The sequence below is a fragment of the Bombina bombina genome, chromosome 6 (assembly GCF_027579735.1).
Source record: "Bombina bombina isolate aBomBom1 chromosome 6, aBomBom1.pri, whole genome shotgun sequence".
Taxonomy (NCBI): domain Eukaryota; kingdom Metazoa; phylum Chordata; class Amphibia; order Anura; family Bombinatoridae; genus Bombina; species Bombina bombina.
The window spans coordinates 155,966,969-155,990,416 of record NC_069504.1 but is presented as its reverse complement, the minus strand read 5'-3'; positions in this window follow the sequence as shown (position 1 = coordinate 155,990,416).

Here is a 23,448-nt window from a genome sequence, read left to right as displayed (position 1 = left end):
GAATGAAGCTTCAGTTGATCATAGTTGCAAAGCAGCGACTTGGTCCTCTGCATACATTTACTAAATTCTACTGTTTTGATGTATTTGCTTCTTCAGAAGAAGTTCTTGGTAGAAAAGTTCTTCAGGCAGCTGTTTCAGTTTGATTCTTCTGCTGATGTTTTAAGTTTTTCTTTTCTTCATAAGAATAACTTATATTTTGGGTTGTGGATAAATTTTTCAGCATATGGCTGTTGTTTATTTTTATCCCTTCCTCTCTAGTGACTCTTGCATGGAGTTCCACATCTTGGGTATTGATATCCTATACGTCACTAGCTCTTGGACTCTTGCCAATTACATGAAGTCCATGAGGCCCACCCTTTTTTTATGGTGGTTATGATTTTTTTGTACAAAGCACAATTATTTCCAAATTCCTTTGTTGATGCTTTTTACTCCTTTCTTTATCACCTCACTACTTGGCTATTCGTTAAACTGAATTGTGAGTGTGGTGAGAAGTGTATTTATAGGCATTTTGAGGTTTGGGAAACTTTGCCCCTCCTGGTAGGATTGTATATCCCATACGTCACTAGCTCATGGACTCTTGCCAGTATGAAAGAAATGAATTTATCAGGTAAGCTCTTACATAAATTATGTTTTTTTTTCCTTTCCCTTCTCTTTCCTTTTCCCTTCTTATCTTTTTACCTCAGTATTAACGTTCTTATAACAATCAAGTTTATCAACTGAGTGTACGTAAAGCTACTTGTTTTATACTAAACAAACAATCTTGTAAGTTATGATATTTAAATCTCAAGTTTTTCCTAGAACAATTTTAAATAAAGCTTAGGTAGCTAACCTAAGCAACAGACATGGTCATAGAATACAAGGTTAAATAACCATACTTATTACTTCCCTCCTCCTTTCTTCTTCCTGCCCCTTACTTCCTACCTACAAAAAAAGGGGAACCCCCTTATGCACCCCTAATTTAGTTGTATATTAACAATTTGTTCTAAAAACAATATAAAATCTCTTCTTTGATAGCAAGCAAAATTATTCCAGATCTTGCCAAAGGAGTCTCCCCTCCTCATCTCTAATCTAGAATCATAAGCCGCTATAATTGCAGAGTTTTTCAATAGTTTCTTTGCTTCGCCAATCGAGGGTACATTGGAACTAATCCATTTGTTGAAAATAAGTTTGCTAAGAGTTATTATTGCTGTAACGATAAAATCGGCCTTATTACCCCATGAGTCATGAATGATCAAAAGCAGGATAGATTCCTTTGCTAGTTGTATTTTTATTTGGTTATGTGGGAAAGAAGAAAGCCAACTTTCAACCAATATTGTTATAGCTTGGGGCAGTCCCACCGCAGGTGTCCTAGATCGAGGTGTTCGTAGCAACATTTAGGGCAAACATTGACATCTTTATTCGATTTGGCCACTCTACGTGGGGTGAGATAGTCTCTGTGTAGTAATATAAACTGGGTTTTTCTTAAGTATGTTGAACTCTGTGTTGTCAAAATTGTTCTATCCAGATCAAAAGGGTCTACGAATTTTATCCACTAGCTCCTTAATTCTGACATCAGAGTCCCATTTTTTAGGATTAATAGTATCCATTAGTGGATGGTCTAGCCATATTTGGGGAAAAATCCTTGTACAATCTATAAATATAGTTCTTCATTTGGAGAAATGAAACCATATGTTTTCTTTGAACTTCCGGACAGATTTTTTTAAATTCATCGAAAGTATACAGTTTTTTAGAATTTTTATCATACAAATCTTCAATAATTAAAGGTTTAGAAAGTGACCATTTATCAAATATGTCAACCATATTTCCCAAAGGAAAATGGCCATTGCTCTCTACTGGTAGCCATTTAGAAATGTTTGATATGGTTCCTAATGACCTTGACGATTTTCTCCATACCCAGAGAATGTCTCTATATAAGGGATGAGTAGAAATAGTTTTCCCTAGATCAATAGGGAAATGTCAAATAGTTGCATAGTTGTACCATTCCAGATTGGGTAAAGCCAATCCCACCTTGCAACACGGTTGGTATAAGTTAGCAAGATTAACTTTGCCTGTCAAAGAGACTGGCAGAGCTGCCAAAGCCTTCATCTTTTCTTTACTATCCCGTAGGATGGTAGATATATTATCTCCATACCAGCCTGCGGGGTTAGCTGACATTTTTAGACCTAGATACTCCAATGATTTAGTTTCTATAAATTGATAGGGTTGAAAATCATCTATCTTCTTTAACCAAAGTTTTTTAGATTTTGATAAGTTAGTTTTGTAGCCTGATACTAGGCTATATTGGTCTAAAAGGTTAAGAATACTTTCAATATACAGATTCTCGTTGACTTACGACCTATGCGACTTGCGACCATCCGTACTTACGACCATCGGTCGCACTGAAGAGGCGATGCTTATTTGCGTATGTGCGTAAAGGGGCAAGGCAGTACTTGTGTGCGCAAAGGCGGTACTTACGTCCATCGGTCGCACTGAGGGTGATGCTTATTTGCGTATGTGCGTAAAGGGGCAAGGCAGTGCTTGTGTGCGCAAAGGCGGTACTTACGACCATCGGTCGCACTGAGCGTGATGCTTATTTGCGTATGTGCATAAAGGCAAGGCAGTGCTTGTGTGCGCAAAGGCGGTGCTTGTGTGTGATGAGAAGTGACTGTAAGCAGCAGCCTTTGTATGGGTCTCACCATGTCGCAGTCCAAAAGGCCGGTACCGTGTAGTGGCAAAGAAGCTACAAAGAAGAGGAAAGCTCTTGATTTGGAGGTAAAAATGAAAGTGATAAAGCAGTATGACGAAGGTAAAAAAGTGAATGCGATTGCCCGTGATATGAAACTGTCACATTCCACAGTTTCCACAATCATTAAGGACAAGGAACGCATACGTGAAGCTGTAAAAGGTTCCGCACCAATGAAATCAACAATAATAACAAAACAACGTCAAGGGTCCATTCACGAAATGGAGAAATTATTAATGTTGTGGATAGAAGATCAAATACAAAAACGTACACCCATAAGCCTTCTAACAATTCAGATGAAGGCTAAAAGTTTGTTTGAGACTTTAAAGGAGAAAGCTGGTGAGGATTACAAAGAGAAGTTCCAGGCAAGCACTGGATGGTTTAAACATTTTAGAAGAAGATTCAGTCTGCATAATGTGCGGGTTTCAGGAGAAGCAGCAAGTGCAGATTCAGAAGCCGCTGCAAAGTTCATTGACACTTTGGATGAATTAATCCAAGAGGGAGGGTATTTACCTGAACAAATATTCAACGTTGATGAAACGGGTCTGTTCTGGAAACAGATGCCTGAGTGCACATACATTCACCAAAATAAAAAACCATGCCAGGATTTAAAGCATTCAAGGATCGGCTAAGCTTGTTACTCGGAGGAAACGTTGTTGGTTTTAAGCTTAAGCCATTTCTTATCTGTCGCTCAGAAAACCCACGTACATTTAAAAACATTAATAAGCACATGCTGCCTATGTATTACCTGTCAAATGCTAAATCGTGGATGACTCAGGCATTGTTCACAGACTGGTTTGTTAACTGTTTCATTCCCCAAGTTCGTGAATATTGCTTAGGGAAAGTAATCCAGTTCAAAATTTTAATGATTTTAGACAACGCACCTGGACATCCACCACACCTGGGTGACCTTAATCCTGATGTAAAAGTGGTTTATATGCCACCCAACACAACACCACTCATTCAACTGATGGACCAAGGGGCAATTGCCACGTTTAAAGCATACTACCTCAGACAATGCACCTGGACATCCACCACACCTGGGTGACCTTAATCCTGATGTAAAAGTGGTTTATATGCCACCCAACACTACACCACTCATTCAACCGATGGACCAAGGGGCAATTGCCACGTTTAAAGCATACTACCTCAGATCTTCATTCTCCCAAGCCATAGCTGCTACAGATGCTGATGATGACATAACATTGCGTGAGTTTTGGAAAAGTTATAACATTCTTCAGTGCATAAAAAATATTGCAGCAGCGTGGGAGGATGTAACAGAAAAGTGCATGAATGGAATTTGGAAGAAGTGCCTAAAACAATATGTGACCAGATTTGAGAGATTTGAAACAGAGGAAGAGCTCGATGAAATTCGAGAAAACATTGTGAGACTTGCAAACAATCTTGAATTGGAATGTGAAATGGAAGATGTAGAAGAGCTGTTAGATTATGAGTCAAAAGAACTTTCAAATGAAGATCTAATAGAACTGGAAGCAGAGAGAGTTGCAGAGGAAAATAGGAGAGAGGAAGAAGACAAAGAGGAAGAAGAGCCAGAGAAGAAATTCACTGCAAAGGGGTTGGCTGAAGGCTTTACATTGCTAAATAAAGCTGTCTCCTGTTTTAAAAACATGGACCAGAATGTTGAAAGATTTAACAAGGTTGACCGTCAAATTCAGGAAGCTGTGCGTGACTATCGTGAAATCTATGAGGAGAAAAAGAAACAAACACTTCAAACAAAGCTCAGCATGTTTTTTTAAAAGAACACTGCATCTGAAACTCCTCCAGCCTCAACTCGCCAAGATGATAACTCTGATGACATATAACTGTAAAAGTACAGTAAAAGAAAAATTTAAGTTCAGTTACTTTTTTTTTCTTAAAAGTTTAAAGTAAAATAAGTGTTAAAGTTCCTGCAAACTACTGTACAGGTACAGTAAATGTTATGTTATTATTTGCATAGTACTACAGGTAGAGTACAAAAAAAATGTTATTTTATTACATTACAGTAAATGTCAGTAATAGTATTTGCACAGTAAATGTTATGTTATTATTTGCACAGTACAGGTACAGTACAGTAAATGTTATTTTATTATTCATACTGTGATGATACTGTATTAGTAAAGGAATTTAAAACAACTCTGGTTTTATTGTTATTATTAATCATGAAATGTCAGCCATATATTTTGACCGACTTACGTCCAAATCGTCTTACGACCGGAAGGTTAGAACGTAACGCGGTCGTAAGTCGACGAGTATCTGTAGTTCTTAAGCTTAGATACACATATGAGAAGATCATCCGCGAATAACAAAGTTTTAAGTACAGTTTAACCTATACTGATTCCTGGTAAAGTTTTTCTCAACTTAATAGCCAATGGCTCCATTATTAAAGAGACACTGAACCCAAATTTGTTCTTTCATGATTCAGATAGAGCATGAAATTTAAAGCAACTTTCTAATTTACTCCTATTATCAAATTTTCTTTATTCTCTTGGTATCTTTATTTGAAATGCAGAAGTTTAGATGCTGACTCATTTTTGGTGAACAACCTGGGTTGTCCTTCGCTGATTGGTGGATACATTCATCCACCAATTAAAAAGTGCTGTCCAGTGTTCTTAACCAAGAAAAAAGCTTTGATGCCTTCTTTTTCAAATATAGATAGCAAGAGAGCGAAAATAAAATTGATTATAGGAGTAAATTAGAAAGTTGCTTAAAATTGCATGCTCTATCTGAATCGCAAAAGAAAAACATTGGGTTCAGTGTCCCTTTTAATCAAATAAGAAAGGAGACAAGGGACATCCCTGACAGGTGCCCCTTGTCAAAATGAATAAATCTGAAATACCATTATTGACCAATAAAGAGGCTCTTATATCGGAATAAATATTTGCAATCAATTCCACAAATCTTCCTTCAAAACAAAACTTTTCCAATACTTTAATCATGAATGGCCACTCCACTCTGCCAAAGGCCTTCTCTGCATCCAAAGATAGCAAGAAGGCCTCAGGCAGAGTGGACTGGCCTCCACTATATTGGCAAATTGTATTCAGGATTTTCCTTATATTTGCTTCTGAAGTTCTTCCAGTAACAAAACCTACCTGGCCCTGGTGAATAATCTTAGGCATTATGGATTTCATACTTTCTGCCAAGATCTTCATCAGAATCTTGTAGTCAAGATTAAGCAAAGAGATAGGTCTGTATGAGGTTATTTCTGAGGGATCTTTATTGTTTTTAGGAATTAAGATATTAGCTCTTTTGAAGCTTTCAGATGTCCTATAGGTTTTATAAAGATCGCTTAGGACAGAAACTATCTCTGGTGAGAGAATCTAGTAGAACTTTAAAGGCAAATTATCTGGGCCTGGAGTTTTCCCTCTAGCCATAGAGGTAATGATTTTTTGAATTTCATGTTCCTCTATTGGCTTTTTTTAAAGATTCACAATCTAAATCCGAAACCTTAGGGAAGACTACATTTTCCAGAAACTTGTTGATGTTGACCATTTCAGGATGTTGAGATCAATATAAATCAGTGTAGAAGTTCTGAAATAGAAGAGATATCTGATCCTGTTTGGTATATATTTTATCTTTAACTTTCAAAGCAGCTATCAGTTTTCTCTTGGTTTGCCTCTTAAAGATTGAGGCCATGAATTTACCTGCTTTATTACCATGCCTTGCGAACCTAGCCAAACTCTTATACAGAGATTCTTGTGCCTCCACTAAGAGGAATAAGTCTCTCTCTTTTTTACAAGAGAAATAGTTCTCTCTATTTACATTTTGATGTTGTTGATACAAAATATATGTATCTCTTAATTTACTTGATAGTTCTTTATCTTTTATATTCTGTTTCTTTTTAAATATAGCCACATAATTATAATTCTCTGCTTTTAAGTATAGCTTAGCTGTTTCCCAAAACATCGGGACATTTTCTCTACAGTGGTTATTAAACAGACTGAATTCCCCCCAGGCTTTGACTAAAAATATTCTAAACTTAGCTGATGTTTGTAATTATGTTGGAAAGAAAAAGGAGTTGAATGTAAACTCTCTTTTAGTTTCAAATACTAAGACCACAGGTGAATGATCAGATAAAATATGGTCAAGAATGTTACACTTCAGAAACTTAGAGACCAAGGATTCTAAAATGAGAAATAGGTCTAACCTTGAAAGAGTGTTATGAGATATCGAGCAACATGTATATTCAAGATTGTCAGGATTCAACATTTTCCATATATCAACTAGACTCATTGAGTCAAAGGCCTCTAGTTATCAAAGTCTGGCGGACCTGATCCGACAGTGCGGATCAGGTCCGCCAGACTTCGCTGAATACGGCGAGCAATATGCTTGCCATATTCAGCATTGCACCAGCAGCTCACAAGAGCTGCTGGTGCAACGCCGCTCCCTACAGACTAGCGGCCAATGGGCCGCCAGCAGGGGGTGTCAATCAACCCGATCGTACTCGATCGGGTTGTATTGTGGCGATGTCTGTCCGCCTGCTCATAGCAGGCGGACAGGTTATGGAGCAGCGGTCTTTGTGACCACTGCTTCATAACTGCTGTTTCTGGCGAGCCTGCAGGCTCGCCAGAAACACAAGGCATCAAGCTCCGTACGGAGCTTGATACATATGCCCCAAAGAGTGATTTGAAAATTCTCTTTTCAAAATTTAATTGAAAGGTTGTATATCTGGGTTTGGATTTATTAGCCCCCAATTTCCGCCTATCCAAATATGAGTTAAGAGTGACAGTGTAGTCACCTGTTAATATGATTTTAGCCTTAGAAAATGTAAGCATGTTTCTCACCAAGTGGTTCCAAAATTTTTCATTAGGATCGTTTGGTCCATAAATATTAACGAACAGATATTTTTCATTTTCGAATAAGAAGCCTTACAATTAAGTATCTGCACTCTTTGTCCTTCATGACTCTGAGATTCTTATAGCAGAGTTTTGTATGAAATAGAATCATTACCCCTCTAGAAGATTTTTTATATGAAGAGAAGAGTGACTCCCCAAGCCACCTGGCTTTGATCTTGCTAAATACCAGCGGGCGGTAAAAAGCAGCGTTAGGACCCCTTAACGCTGCTTTTGACGGCTAACGCAGAACTCTAAATCTAGGTGAAAGTTTTTGAAACTTCACAAATATATTTGTCAATGCACTACGAGATGATGGGAAATGTATTTTATTTTTTTCTTTAGAAGATCACATACCCAGTGGACACTTGTTAATTTTTTGTTATATGATCAGATAATTTTTAACACTTGTTATTGCTCTTTTCCGTCCCTTCAATTCCGATTGGCTGATAGAATTCTATCAGCCAATCGGAATTAAGGTAGAAAAAATCTGATTGGCTGATGCAATCAGCCAATCAGATTGAAGTTCAATCCGATTGGCTGATCCAATCAGCCAATCGTATTGAACTCGAATTCTATTGGCTGTTCCGATCAGCCAATAGAATGCGAGTTCAATACGATCAGATTTTTTCTACCTTAATTCCGATTGGCTGATAGAATTCTATCAGCCAATCGGAATGGAAGGGACGCCATTTTGGATGACGTCCATTAAAGGAACCTTCATTCGTCGTTAGTCCGTCGGTTGAAGAGGATGGCTCTGCGTCAGCTCCGTTGAAGATGGATCCGCTCCGGATGGATGAAGATTGAAGACGCCGCCTGGATGAACACTTCTACCGGATGGAGGACCTCTTCTTGCCCCGCTTGGATAAAGACTTCTACCGGATGAAGGACCTCCTCTGCGCACCTTGGATGAAGAATTTGGCTCGGCTGAGTGAAGACGACTCAAGGTAGGATGATCTTCAGGGGGTTAGCGATAGGTTTTTTTAAGGGGGGTTTGGGTGGGTTAGAGTAGGGGTATGTGGGTGGTGGGTTGTAATGTTGGGGGGTATTGTATTTTTATTTTCAGGTAAAAGAGCTGATTACTTTGGGGCAATGCCCCGCAAAAAGCCCTTTTAAGGGCTGGTAAAAGAGCTGATTACTTTTGTATTTTAGAATAGGGTAGAGAATTTTTTATTTTGGGGGGTTATTTTATTTTATTAGGGGGCTTAGATTAGGTGTAATTAGTTTAAACTGCTTGTAATTCTTTTTTATTTTTTGTAATTTAGTGTGGGTTTTTTTTGTATTATAGTATAGTTTATTTTATTGTATTTTATTTTAGGTAATTGTATGTAATTTATTTAATTAATTTAATGATAGTGTAGTGTTAGGTGTATTTGTAACATAGGTTAGGATTTATTTTACAGGTAATTTTGTATTTATTTTAACTAGGTAGCTATTAAATAGTCATTAACTATTTAATAGCTATTGTACCTAGTTAAAATAAAATACAAAGTTGCCAGTAAAATAAATATAAATCCTAAAATAGCTACAATGTAATTATTATTTATATTGTAGCTATATTAGGGTTTATTTTATAGGTAAGTATTTAGTTTTAAATAGGATTAATTTAGTTAATTTTAGGAATATTATTTTGTTTAATTTAAATTATATTTATGTTAGTGGGGTGTTAGGGTTAGAGTTAGAGTTAGGTTTAGGGGTTAATAACTTTATTATAGTAGCAGCGACGGTGCGGGCGTGAGATTAGGGGTTAATAATTGTAGGTAGGTGGCGGCGATGTTAGGGAGGGCAGATTAGGGGTTAATACTATTTATTCTAGTGTTTGCGAGGCGGGAGTGCGGCGGTTTAGGGGTTAATACATTTATTATAGTGGCGGCGAGGTCCGGTCAGCATATTAGGGTTTAATAAGTGTAGGTAAGGTAGCGGCGACGTTGAGGGGGCAGTTTAGGGGTTAATAAATATAATATAGGGGTCGGCGCTGTTAGGGGCAGCAGATTAGGAGTTCATAGGGATAATGTAGGTTGCGGCGGTGTACGGAGCGGCAGATTAGGGGTTAATAATATACAGCAGGTGTCAGCGATAGCGGGGCAGCAGATTAGGGGTTAATAAGTGTAAGGTTAGGGGTGTTTAGACTCGGGGTTCATGTTAGGGTGTTATGTGCAGACTTAGAGAGTGTTTCCCCATAGGAAACAATGGGGCTGCGCTAGGAGCTGAACGCTGCTTTTTTGCAGGTGTTTTTTTTCAGCCAGCTCAGCCCCATTGTTTCCTATGGGGAAATCGTGCACGAGCACGTTTTTTCCAGCTTACCGCTACCGTAAGCAACGCTGGTATTGAGGGTTTAAGTGAAGCTAAGTTAGGCTCAACACACCCTTTTTTGAGCCTAACGCAGCCCCTCAGACAACTCTAAATACCAGCGTTGTTGGAAGGGTGCGTTGGGAAAAAAAGCAGCGTTAGCTACGCAGGTTTTTACCGACAAAACTCTAAATCTAGCGGTTTATAAATAAAGATGTGAAAAATAAATCATCAAATGTGATCAAACTTTATACAGATATATAGATTCAATATCTTCCCCATCAGAACATAAATAATAAATTAATTAATAATATGTGATAAGTTTATCCAGTGTCCACCAAAGTTCAAAATCTTCTAAGGAGGAACAAGTTGTTCCCATCTTTCATGACGCCAAAACACAACAGTGATTTTATGAAGAGAGAGGGGGGAAAAAAGGAGGAAGAACAATCGAGGGCTCTCATTAATAAAATTAATTTTTTGCTTAATTTTCTAGGAAAATTTGAGCTGATTCAGATCAAAAAAGAAAAAGATGAAGGAAGAATTGAGGGCTTTCATTAATAAAGCTAATTTTTTGCTTAATTTTTCTAGGAAGGTTTGAGCTGCTTCAGGTGAATCAAAAAGAAAAAAGTTGGAGCCGGATTTAATCCTCAACTTGACTGGGTATAAAAGAGAAAAAAAAAATCTGTTTTCTGAAGCCATTCGGGAACACAAAGTGGAAAATTGCTTCTTTTCAGGGATGTTTCCATAGAGAAGTCCTGGAAAAGTAGAATTGTAGCCCCTTTGAAGTGGAGACTCTGCATGCTTCCTAAAGGCTCTTAAAAGTTAATTCTTTCCCTGAAAGTTCAGGAGTTTCGCAATTACTGGGCGTGGTTTCTTATAATCTTGTGAGGAGTCATCTAGTTCTCTTCCTAATTTATGCACTCTTTCTATTATAAAGAGATTTTTGTCGAGCTTTATTCCCAATAGGCCAGGAAGAGTCTCTTCTATAAAGGCTTTCAATACCTGGAATTTGAGATTTTCAGGTACTCCAATTAGGCGCAGGTTATTACGCCTTTCTCTATTTTCCATGTCTTCCATTTTATTGGTTACATTTTGCTTTAATAGAAATTCAATTTCGGATTGCATGGAGTTTTGAGTGTCCTCCCAATTAGAGATTCTTTGTTCTGCTTCTGTTACTCTCTCAGCCTGAACTTTTATCTCTCCTATTATTGTATCCAGCCTCTTATGTAACTCATCTATTTTGGGGATAATCAATACTGATACTTGTATGGCAATCTCGCTGGCATCAAAAGTGTAAGGTAATTTATCTTCCATACTTGACTTGTTGGGGGAGTTAGTAACCCTGCATGTTTTTTTTATCTAGCTGTTTAGGTTTAGTAGACATTTTTGCTTGGTTAAAAGGGACACTGAACCCAATTTTTTTCTTTCGTAAATCTGATAGCATGCAATTTTAAGCAGCTTTCTAATTTACTCATATTATCAAATTTTCTTAATTCTCTTGGTATCTTTATTTGAAAAGCAAGAATGTAAGTTTAGATGCCAGCCCATTTTTGGTGAACACTGAACAACCTGGGTTGTTCTTGCTGATTGGTGGATAAATTCCCCACCAATAAACAAGGGCTGTCCAGTGTCATAAATCAAAAATTGGCTGGCTCCTTAGCTTAAATGCCTTCTTTTTCAAATAAAGATAGCAATAGAACAAAGAAAAATTGATAATAGGAGTAAATTAGAAAGTTGCTTAAAATTGCATGCTCTATCTAAATCATGAAAAAAAAATTGGGGCTCAGTGTCCCTTTAAGATATTTATCCATAGGCTTTACAATCAATATAGCCAGAAAAAAAAGACAAGGAAGTCAGTTTGTCTTTGTATATCTAGCCCAAATCAGCTTCCAGGGCCTCCCTCAGAAACAACCTAGCTAATCCTCAAAGGCATTGCAGCTGGCTAAAAAAAATGCACTCTCTCAGTAAGGTATCGCAACAGCTGCATAAACTAGCTGAACAGTTTGCTATGCTGAGTATCTGTTCAAACTGAAATAATCAGCAAAGCATAGGGTTCAAACCCATATAGATATGCAAAATCTTATTGCTTGCTGAACAGTTTTTACTGCATTCAAAGTTCATTTATATCAGTCTGGTGATACAAAGTTCTATTCAAGCAGAGCTAGTCATCTATAACCAAAAAGAAGCATAAGTTTATTATCCCCACAGTAATAAAGAGCATATGGATCAATTCAGTGAATAACATAAAATGTGCAAGGTGATGTTATAGAGCAGCGGTTCCCAACCTGGGGTACGTGTACCCCTGGGGGTACTTGGCAGGCCGGTTGGGGGTACGCAAAAATATTGTTGGTAATGGCGGAAGATGCGGGGAGAGGGTCGGGGGGGCACTCTCAATGGGTCATCAACTAATAAGCATCGTGGAACTGTGGAAGGAAGGAGCATTTAGCCGGAAAGTGACAAAGTCCTGGCCTGGCATATAGGCAGATGGGAGCCCCTGCACCTGAAATATGTGGACCGGGTGTGGATGACTCCGGTCCACATATTAATGATCACCCTGTGTCACCAGACAGCTTAGCCTCCTGCTCCAACCACCTCTGTCCCATGCACACAATTTTGACTGCAAGTGCTCAAATAGAAGCGGCACTGCAGCAGCATAGCTACGTGGACACGTGTGATAGAGCCATTGAGATTGCGAGTCACACAGGCAAGGCAGGTCTAAGTCAGTGCCGGTAAGTAAAGTACTGCTTATAGTGCTTGCTTGATTCAGATTGCTTCACTTCCAACTAAAAACGTTCATAGTGGCTGGGTGGTTAATATCTATCTGATCTCACAAATTTAAATATTTATTTTTATGATCATTACACTTTGACTCCCCCCCAGGGCCTTGTTTAGGAGCAACCAGGCAGCTGCCAGGGGCACCAGCCACACAGCAGGACTCCTGAGAATAAGATCTGAGCTTTAATCCTATTGATACAGTCGTATGCAATTCAGGTATAGCTTACCTCCCCTATAAAAAAGTGCTTCCTTTATTTTGAGGGATGGGTGGGGGTAATGAAGAGAGGGGGTACTCATAAATGTAAAGCCTAATCAAGGGGTACAGGAGAGAAAAAAGGTTGGAAACCGCTGTTATAGAGAGTAAAGTCCCTTTAATACAGCAGCCAATTCTGCCTATCAGGCAAATTACCAGGTAATTCACTGTATATTCAATTCCAGCCAGCATGGTAGTGTGTTAGGCTCTCAACTTTATACAGCAGATCACAAGAAAAGAAAGGGCTTACCTCCTATCTGTAGCCCCGTTTATCCTTCAGTTGCTGTTTCTTAAAGGCTGCGTACCTTGTTTTTTCCTAATAATAGGGCATTGTAGAGGACCTCTCGATTCCAGTCTGCGGCGATGTAACATCTAAATTCCTGACTTTCCAGCAGGGCCACTCTAACAGTCGAGACTGTGTTCCATCCCAGACCCTAGACCAACCAGACCTCTCGTGAGGCAACTCAAGCGGCTTCTCTCCCTCCTCCTTCAGATCCGCCTGGCAGGGATTCTTAAACCACTCTCCATGGGCAGCCCCTCAGGTCAGGGCTTCATCTCCGTGGTTTAGATACCAGACCTGGTTCTCGCTCTCGCGTCATGAGCGGATTATCCCCCAGAATTGTATGTTCTATGTAAATCATGATTCATTTCTGTTTCAAAAAATCATTTATTTTGTATAGTGCTACAAAATAATAATTATTATTACACTTCTAAAGGGAATATAATATGGAAGTGTTTTATTAAGTTTAATGCATTATTTCTGGTTTTACTTTGAATACTACATTTTAAAATGCTGATTATAATATACATGCTTTGTTTTTGATTATGTTAAACACCTACGCTTTACAGTCTCTACCTGGCACAACCTAATTAAAAAATATTTATATATAAAATAAAAATAACAAAGCAGAAAAGTCACATGATCGTCACTGTGACCATGTGACTCTTAACGGCACAAACTGGCTACTGGGGGACATCCCCCAGTCAGATCCACTGGAGTTTCTTCAAGGAGGGAGGGAAGCAGGACACTGCAAAAGTTAAGACGTTCCATGCCGTCCTAAAGGCGTTAAAGGCCAGCGCTTTTAGGACGGCATGAAACTTCCTAACGGCATCTAGGGGTTAAGGTCTGTTAAGGAGACACAGTCCAGTAAGGAGCAGCATAATTATCTAGCAGCCGATCAGGCAATATCTTGGTTTAAACAAATAGTTAAAGGCATACAGCATTTTGTTATTGCATTTTTATGTGCCTTTAAAGGGATATTAAACCGTGCTCCTTTGGTTAAAAAAAATGTTAAATCAAAGTTAATATAAAAAGAAACAGATTGTGTAAAAACAGCAAATAAATTATTTGTTTTCTTGCAAAATTAGCATTTAGAGATTCTCAGTGTAACCCTGCCCTAGTTTTATAAAAGCAGTTTTTTTCTGTCACTTCTGGGCATGAGCAAATCTTACTCCCTGTTATCTAGTCTATTCACTAGCCTTAGAGATCAGGCTAAGATAAACCTTCCTGCAAAGGCCTCCTCCTCCTTGTAGGGCTGTGACAGGACGCACAAATGTAGTGTTTAAAAAAATTAAAGATAAAATTAATTTAAATAGATGAATAATACATATTGCAATTTCTATTAAGTATAATCAACATTTTTTTATTACAACGAAACAGACTGTTTAAAGGGACAGTCTAGTCAAAATTAAACTGCCATGATTCACATAGGGCATGCAATTTTAAACAACTTTCCAATTTACTTTTATCATCAAGTTTGCTTTGTTCTCTTGGTATTCTTAGTTCAAATCTAAACCTAGGTAGGCTCATATGCTAATTTCAAAGCCCTTGAAGGCTGCCTCTTGTCTGAATGTATGTTGACAGTTTTTCACAGCTAGAGGGCGTTAGTATGTGTGTGCCCTATAGATAATACCTGTGGAGTTACCTAGGAGTCAGCACTGATTGGCTAAAATGCAAATCTGTCAAAAGAACTGAGATAAGGTACAGTCTGCAGATACTTAGATTCAAGCAATCACAAAGGTAAAAAGTATATTAAAATAACAGTGTTGGTTATGCAAAACTAGGGAATGGGTAATAAAGGGATTAACTTTTTAAACAATAAAAATTCTCGAGTAGACTATCCCTTTATGACATTACTTTAAAACAAAACATGGAGGTGATCCAAGTGAGAAAATCATGTTGGATAAAATGTCTAACGAGTATCAGTCAACAGGCCACAACTATAGACACCAGATACTATATCACCCAATGGAGAGACAAAAGCACTCTTGCACATGCACAATGCTGATATAACCCTTCTTTTTCTCAAAGGTAACAAGCACCTGGGATTGTTTTCCAATTTATTGGCTCTATTGTCCTCAGCATAATTAAAAACAAATTATAGCAGCATAGCTATCTACAAAGCATGATAAAGATGACGTTTGAGAAGCTCTTGTATGTCAAAGAAGGAACATATTTCCTTTTGTTTTATTTGCACATTACTGGCATTAGCATGAGCACATGCCATATTGAATAAAGCTATATGGGTCAATCTTGAGTGCAGCATAATTGCATTTTCTGAGACAAAAAGAAAGATAGACAAGACCAATCATGCTGAGCTGTCTAGACCTGAAATATCAACTCCAGTCCCTCAGGCTATCAGGCTATCAGCATTCCAAAATATAGGGATTTCTGCTAAGAGGATATTGAATGATTTGAATAAACCTTATGTGTCCAATCTACTCTCAATCAGAAGGATTCTGAAATCCTGTCCTGTTTGTGTCCCTCAGAATGTCAATTAGATATTATTCAACTAAACATTAAAATAAAAAACATTAAAAAAATAAAAATTACATGCTATTTCATTAGCTGAGACTCTACAGTGGTCAGCGCGTTAGGAGAAATCTGCCATTTATTAAAACCTGCTTTTTAAAGCCAGCTGACTGCGCATATCTCATGATACTTCAATTAACCCATGCTTTGAAGCGGGACTAAATTAAGCAACCTCACCCAATATGTAAATACTAGACATGTACGATTCGTTTCGGTCGAATTTTGATCCGATTCGAAATGCATACGAATTTCTGAATCGGCATCATAACTAAAATCCCGAAAAAATTCTAAAAATGAATAAATCAGTTTCAGAATTTTCGGATCCATTCTTTATTCATATTCTGAATTTTTCTTCTAATCTAAGCCGCAGTTCCCCGACATCGCGGACACTAACCAAAACTAAATAAAGCTATTACACCTAAACCGCCATTCCCCCGACATCGCCAACAATAACTAAACCTATTAACCTCTAAACCATAGTTCCCCGACATCGCCGACACTAACTAAACCTATTAACCCCTAAACCGCAGTTCGCAAACACTAACTAAACCTATTAACCCCTAAACCACCATTACCCGACATCGCCAACACTAACTAAACCTATTAACCCCTAAACCGCAGTTCGCAAACACTAACTAAACCTATTAACCCCTAAACCACCGTTACCCGACATCGCCAACACTAACTAAACCTATTAACCCCTAAACTACAGTTCTCCGACACTAACTAAACCTATTAACCTAACGTATTAAACTAATCTGCAGTTCCCAAACATTGCCAACACTAACTAAACCTATTAACCCCTAAACCGCAGTTCCCCGACAATGCTGACACTAACTAAACCTAATAACCCCTAAACTGCAGTTCCCCGACATCGCTGACACTAACTAAACCTATTAACCCCTAAACCGCAGTTCCCCGACATCGCTGACACTATTATTATTCTTTATTTATAAAGCGCCAACAGATTCTGCAGCGCTGTCCATGGGTACAAAGATAAAAGTACAGTACAATACAATATAAAAGACACCAGACAAAGTTTAACAAACAAATACAGGTTGAATTGAGGGCCCTGTTCCTGTGGGAACTTACAATCTAGATGGGTAGGAGGGTGAGAAATAGGTGGTGGGGACTGCAAAGGTGAGAATGATGTTAGTGTGGAGTTAGATGAGGGCAGCTATTAGGCAAGTGGAATTCATTTTTTACTGATTTGGAGATAGGCGTCCCTGAACAAAAATGTCTTTAGGGAGCGTTTAAAGGAGGAAAGGTTAGGGGAAAGCCTGACAGCTCAAGGAAATGCGTTCCAGATGGTTGGTGCCATACAAGAGAAGTCCTGTAGTCTAGCATGGGAGGAGGTGATGGTAGAAGATGCAAGGAGCAAGTCATTGATGGATCTTAGGGGGCGGGCTGGAGTATATTTGTTGATGAGTGAGGACATGTGGGGGGGGGGGGCTGCGTTGGTAAGGGTTTTTTAGGTCAGGGTGAGAATTTTTAATTTAATTCTGCTGTGAATGGGGAGCCAGTGAAGGGACTCACAGAGAGGTGCAGCAGATACAGAGCATCAGGAGAGGTGAATTAGCCTAGCAGAGTCATTTAGGATTGATTGAAGAGGGGAGAGAGGGAGGCCGTTAGTAGGTTATTACAGTATTCAAGTCGGGAAATTACCAGGGAGTGGATTAGCTTTTTAGTAGTTTCAGCACTCAGAAATGGACAAATTTTAGAGATATTGTGTAGGTGGTTGCAACAGGATAAAGAGATCAATTAGATGTGGGGTATTAGGGACAGATTGGAGACAGTGTAAGTCCTAGGCAGCTGACTTGGGGTGATGGGAAGATAGTGGTGTCACCAACAGTGTTTGAAAAGTTAGAAACCGAGGTAGAATTAGAGGGGGGATTAGAAGGAGCTCAGTCTTGGACATGTTGATTTTTAGGTGGTGAGAGGCCATCCAAGAAGAAATGCCAGATAAGCAGACAATGATGTGAGAAAGGACAGAAGGAGAGAGTGCAGGAGTGGATAGGCAGATCTGAGTATCATCAGCATAAAGGTCATAGTTGAAGCCATAGCTACTGATAAGTTTACCCAGTAAGGAAGTATAAATAGACAAGAGTAGAGGACCCAGAACAATGGAGAGGCAATGGAGAGGAGGAGTCGCCAGCAAAGGAGACAGAAAAGGACCTATTAGAGAGATAAGAGTGGATCCAGAAGAGGGCAGTGTCAGAGAGCCCAACGGGGCTGAGAGTCCGTAGGAGAAGGGGATGGTCAACAGTGTCAAAGGCAGCAGACAGGTCAAGTAAGATAAGTATTGAGTAGTGGCCATTGTTTTTTGCAGAAAGAAGATGGTTAGTAACCTTGGTGAGGGCAGTCTAAGTTGAGTGTTGGGGAAGGAAGCCAGATTGCAAGGGGTCAAGCAATGAGTTGGAGGACAAGAAGTGGGTTTGGCGATTGAAAACTAGTTTTACCAGGACTTTTGAAGCTAGCAGAAGCAGTGATATGGGGCGGTAGTTTGCTGGAGAATTGGGGTAGAGGAAGGGTTTTTTAAGGATGGGGGTGACCTTTGCATGTTTGAAGGAAGATAGGAATGAACCGGTAGTAAGGAATAGGTTTTTAATATGTGAGTAAGAGCTGGAGTGAGGGTAGAAGACAGATTAGGTATTAGATGTGAAGGGATAGGGTCAAGTGGGCAGGTAGTGAGGTGTGAAAAACAGAATTTATGTTTACCTGATAAATTACTTTCTCCAACGGTGTGTCCGGTCCACGGCGTCATCCTTACTTGTGGGATATTCTCTTCCCCAACAGGAAATGGCAAAGAGCCCAGCAAAGCTGGTCACATGATCCCTCCTAGGCTCCGCCTTCCCCAGTCATTCGACCGACGTAAAGGAGGAATATTTGCATAGGAGAAACCATATGATACCGTGGTGACTGTAGTTAAAGAAAATAAATTATCAGACCTGATTAAAAAACCAGGGCGGGCCGTGGACCGGACACACCGTTGGAGAAAGTAATTTATCAGGTAAACATAAATTCTGTTTTCTCCAACATAGGTGTGTCCGGTCCACGGCGTCATCCTTACTTGTGGGAACCAATACCAAAGCTTTAGGACACGGATGAAGGAAGGGAGCAAATCAGGTCACCTAGATGGAAGGCACCACGGCTTGCAAAACCTTTCTCCCAAAAATAGCCTCAGAAGAAGCAAAAGTATCAAACTTGTAAAATTTAGTAAAAGTGTGCAGTGAAGACCAAGTCGCTGCCTTACATATCTGATCAACAGAAGCCTCGTTCTTGAAGGCCCATGTGGAAGCCACAGCCCTAGTGGAATGAGCTGTGATTCTTTCAGGAGGCTGCCGTCCGGCAGTCTCATAAGCCAATCTGATGATGCTTTTAATCCAAAAAGAGAGAGAGGTAGAAGTTGCTTTTTGACCTCTCCTTTTACCAGAATAAACAACAAACAAGGAAGATGTTTGTCTAAAATCCTTTGTAGCATCTAAATAGAATTTTAGAGCACGAACAACATCCAAATTGTGCAACAAACGTTCCTTCTTTGAAACTGGATTCGGACACAAAGAAGGCACGACTATCTCCTGGTTAATGTTTTTGTTAGAAACAACTTTCGGAAGAAAACCAGGTTTAGTACGTAAAACCACCTTATCTGCATGGAACACCAGATAAGGAGGAGAACACTGCAGAGCAGATAATTCTGAAACTCTTCTAGCAGAAGAAATTGCAACCAAAAACAAAACTTTCCAAGATAATAACTTAATATCAACGGAATGTAAGGGTTCAAACGGAACCCCCTGAAGAACTGAAAGAACTAAATTGAGACTCCAAGGAGGAGTCAAAGGTTTGTAAACAGGCTTGATTCTAACCAGAGCCTGAACAAAGGCTTGAACATCTGGCACAGCTGCCAGCTTTTTGTGAAGTAACACAGACAAGGCAGAAATCTGTCCCTTCAAGGAACTTGCAGATAATCCTTTCTCCAAACCTTCTTGAAGAAAGGATAGAATCTTAGGAATTTTTACCTTGTCCCAAGGGAATCCTTTAGATTCACACCAACAGATATATTTTTTCCATATTTTGTGGTAAATTTTTCTAGTTACAGGCTTTCTGGCCTGAACAAGAGTATCAATGACAGAATCTGAGAACCCTCGCTTTGATAAGATCAAGCGTTCAATCTCCAAGCAGTCAGTTGGAGTGAGACCAAATTCGGATGTTCGAACGGACCTTGAACAAGAAGGTCTCGTCTCAAAGGTAGCTTCCATGGTGGAGCCGATGACATATTCACCAGGTCTGCATACCAAGTCCTGCGTGGCCACGCAGGAGCTATCAAGATCACCGATGCCCTCTCCTGATTGATCCTGGCTACCAGCCTGGGAATGAGAGGAAACGGCGGGAATACATAAGCTAGTTTGAAGGTCCAAGGTGCTACTAGTGCATCTACTAGAGTCGCCTTGGGATCCCTGGATCTGGACCCGTAGCAAGGAACCTTGAAGTTCTGACGAGAGGCCATCAGATCCATGTCTGGAATGCCCCACAATTGAGTAATTTGGGCAAAGATTTCCGGATGGAGTTCCCACTCCCCCGGATGAAATGTCTGACGACTCAGAAAATCCGCTTCCCAATTTTCCACTCCTGGGATGTGGATTGCAGACAAGTGGCAGGAGTGAGTCTCCGCCCATTGAATGATTTTGGTCACTTCTTCCATCGCCAGGGAACTCCTTGTTCCCCCCTGATGGTTGATGTACGCAACAGTCGTCATGTTGTCTGATTGAAACCGTATGAACTTGGCCTTTGCTAGCTGAGGCCAAGCCTTGAGAGCATTGAATATCGCTCTCAGTTCCAGAATATTTATCGGGAGAAGAGATTCTTCCCGAGACCAAAGACCCTGAGCTTTCAGGGGTCCCCAGACCGCGCCCCAGCCCACCAGACTGGCGTCGGTCGTGACAATGACCCACTCTGGTCTGCGGAAGCTCATCCCCTGTGACAGGTTGTCCAGGGACAGCCACCAACGGAGTGAATCTCTGGTCCTCTGATCTACTTGTATCGTCGGAGACAAGTCTGTATAGTCCCCATTCCACTGACTGAGCATGCACAGTTGTAATGGTCTTAGATGAATTTGCGCAAAAGGAACTATGTCCATTGCCGCTACCATCAAACCTATTACTTCCATGCACTGCGCTATGGAAGGAAGAGGAACAGAATGAAGTATTTGACAAGAGTTTAGAAGTTTTGATTTTCTGGCCTCTGTCAGAAAAATCCTCATTTCTAAGGAGTCTATTATTGTTCCCAAGAAGGGAACCCTTGTTGACGGAGATAGAGAACTTTTTTCTACGTTCACTTTCCACCCGTGAGATCTGAGAAAGGCCAGGACAATGTCCGTGTGAGCCTTTGCTTGAGGAAGGGACGACGCTTGAATCAGAATGTCGTCCAAGTAAGGTACTACTGCAATGCCCCTTGGTCTTAGCACCGCTAGAAGGGACCCTAGTACCTTTGTGAAAATCCTTGGAGCAGTGGCTAATCCGAACGGAAGTGCCACAAACTGGTAATGCTTGTCCAGGAATGCGAACCTTAGGAACCGATGATGTTCCTTGTGGATAGGAATATGTAGATACGCATCCTTTAAATCCACCGTGGTCATGAATTGACCTTCCTGGATGGAAGGAAGAATTGTTCGAATGGTTTCCATTTTGAACGATGGAACCTTGAGAAACTTGTTTAGGATCTTGAGATCTAAGATTGGTCTGAATGTTCCCTCTTTTTTGGGAACTACGAACAGATTGGAGTAGAACCCCATCCCTTGTTCTCCTAAAGGAACAGGATGAATCACTCCCATTTTTAACAGGTCTTCTACACAATGTAAGAATGCCTGTCTTTTCATGTGGTCTGAAGACAATTGAGACCTGTGGAACCTCCCCCTTGGGGGAGGCCCCTTGAATTCCAGAAGATAACCTTGGGAGACTATTTCTAGTGCCCAAGGATCCAGAACATCTCTTGCCCAAGCCTGAGCGAAGAGAGAGAGTCTGCCCCCCACCAGATCCGGTCCCGGATCGGGGGCCAACATTTCATGCTGTCTTGGTAGCAGTGGCAGGCTTCTTGGCCTGCTTTCCCTTGTTCCAGCCTTGCATTGGTCTCCAGGCTGGCTTGGCTTGAGAAGTATTACCCTCTTGCTTAGAGGACGTAGCACTTGGGGCTGGTCCGTTTCTACGAAAGGGACGAAAATTAGGTTTATTTTTGGCCTTGAAAGACCTATCCTGAGGAAGGGCGTGGCCCTTACCCCCAGTGATATCAGAGATAATCTCTTTCAAGTCAGGGCCAAACAGCGTTTTCCCCTTGAAAGGAATGTTAAGCAATTTGTTCTTGGAAGACGCATCCGCTGACCAAGATTTCAACCAAAGCGCTCTGCGCGCCACAATAGCAAACCCAGAATTTTTCGCCGCTAACCTAGCCAATTGCAAAGTGGCGTCTAGGGTGAAAGAATTAGCCAATTTGAGAGCACGGATTCTGTCCATAATCTCCTCATAAGGAGGAGAATCACTATCGATCGCCTTTTCTAGCTCATCGAACCAGAAACACGCGGCTGTAGTGACAGGGACAATGCATGAAATTGGTTGTAGAAGGTAACCTTGCTGAACAAACATCTTTTTAAGCAAACCTTCTAATTTTTTATCCATAGGATCTTTGAAAGCACAACTATCTTCTATGGGTATAGTGGTGCGTTTGTTTAAAGTAGAAACCGCCCCCTCGACCTTGGGGACTGTCTGCCATAAGTCCTTTCTGGGGTCGACCATGGGAAACAATTTTTTAAATATGGGGGGAGGGACGAAAGGTATACCGGGCCTTTCCCATTCTTTATTTACAATGTCCGCCACCCGCTTGGGTATAGGAAAAGCTTCTGGGGGCCCCGGGACCTCTAGGAACTTGTCCATTTTACATAGTTTCTCTGGGATGATCAAATTCTCACAATCATCCAGAGTGGATAACACCTCCTTAAGCAGAGCGCGGAGATGTTCCAACTTAAATTTAAATGTAATCACATCGGGTTCAGCTTGTTGAGAAATTTTCCCTGAATCTGAAATTTCTCCCTCAGACAAAACCTCCCTGGCCCCCTCAGACTGGTGTAGGGGCATATCAGAACCATTATCCTCAGCGTCCTCATGCTCTTCAGTATCTAAAACAGAGCAGTCGCGCTTACGCTGATAAGTGGGCATTTTGGCTAAAATGTTTTTGATAGAATTATCCATTACAGCCGTTAATTGTTGCATAGTAAGGAGTATTGGCGCGCTAGATGTACTAGGGGCCTCCTGAGCGGGCAAGACTGGTGTAGACGAAGGAGGGAATGATGCAGTACCATGCTTACTCCCCTCACTTGAGGAATCATCTTGGGCATCATTTTCAGTGTCACATAAATCACATCTATTTAAATGAGAAGGAACCTTGGCTTCCCCACATTCAGAACACAGTCTATCTGGTAGTTCAGACATGTTAAACAGGCATAAACTTGATAACAAAGTACAAAAAACGTTTTAAAATAAAACCGTTACTGTCACTTTAAATTTTAAACTGAACACACTTTATTACTGCAATTGCGAAAAGTATGAAGGAATTGTTCAAAATTCACCAAAATTTCACCACAGTGTCTTAAAGCCTTAAAAGTATTGCACACCAAATTTGGAAGCTTTAACCCTTAAAATAACGGAACCGGAGCCGTTTTTATCTTTAACCCCTTTACAGTCCCTGGTATCTGCTTTGCTGAGACCCAACCAAGCCCAAAGGG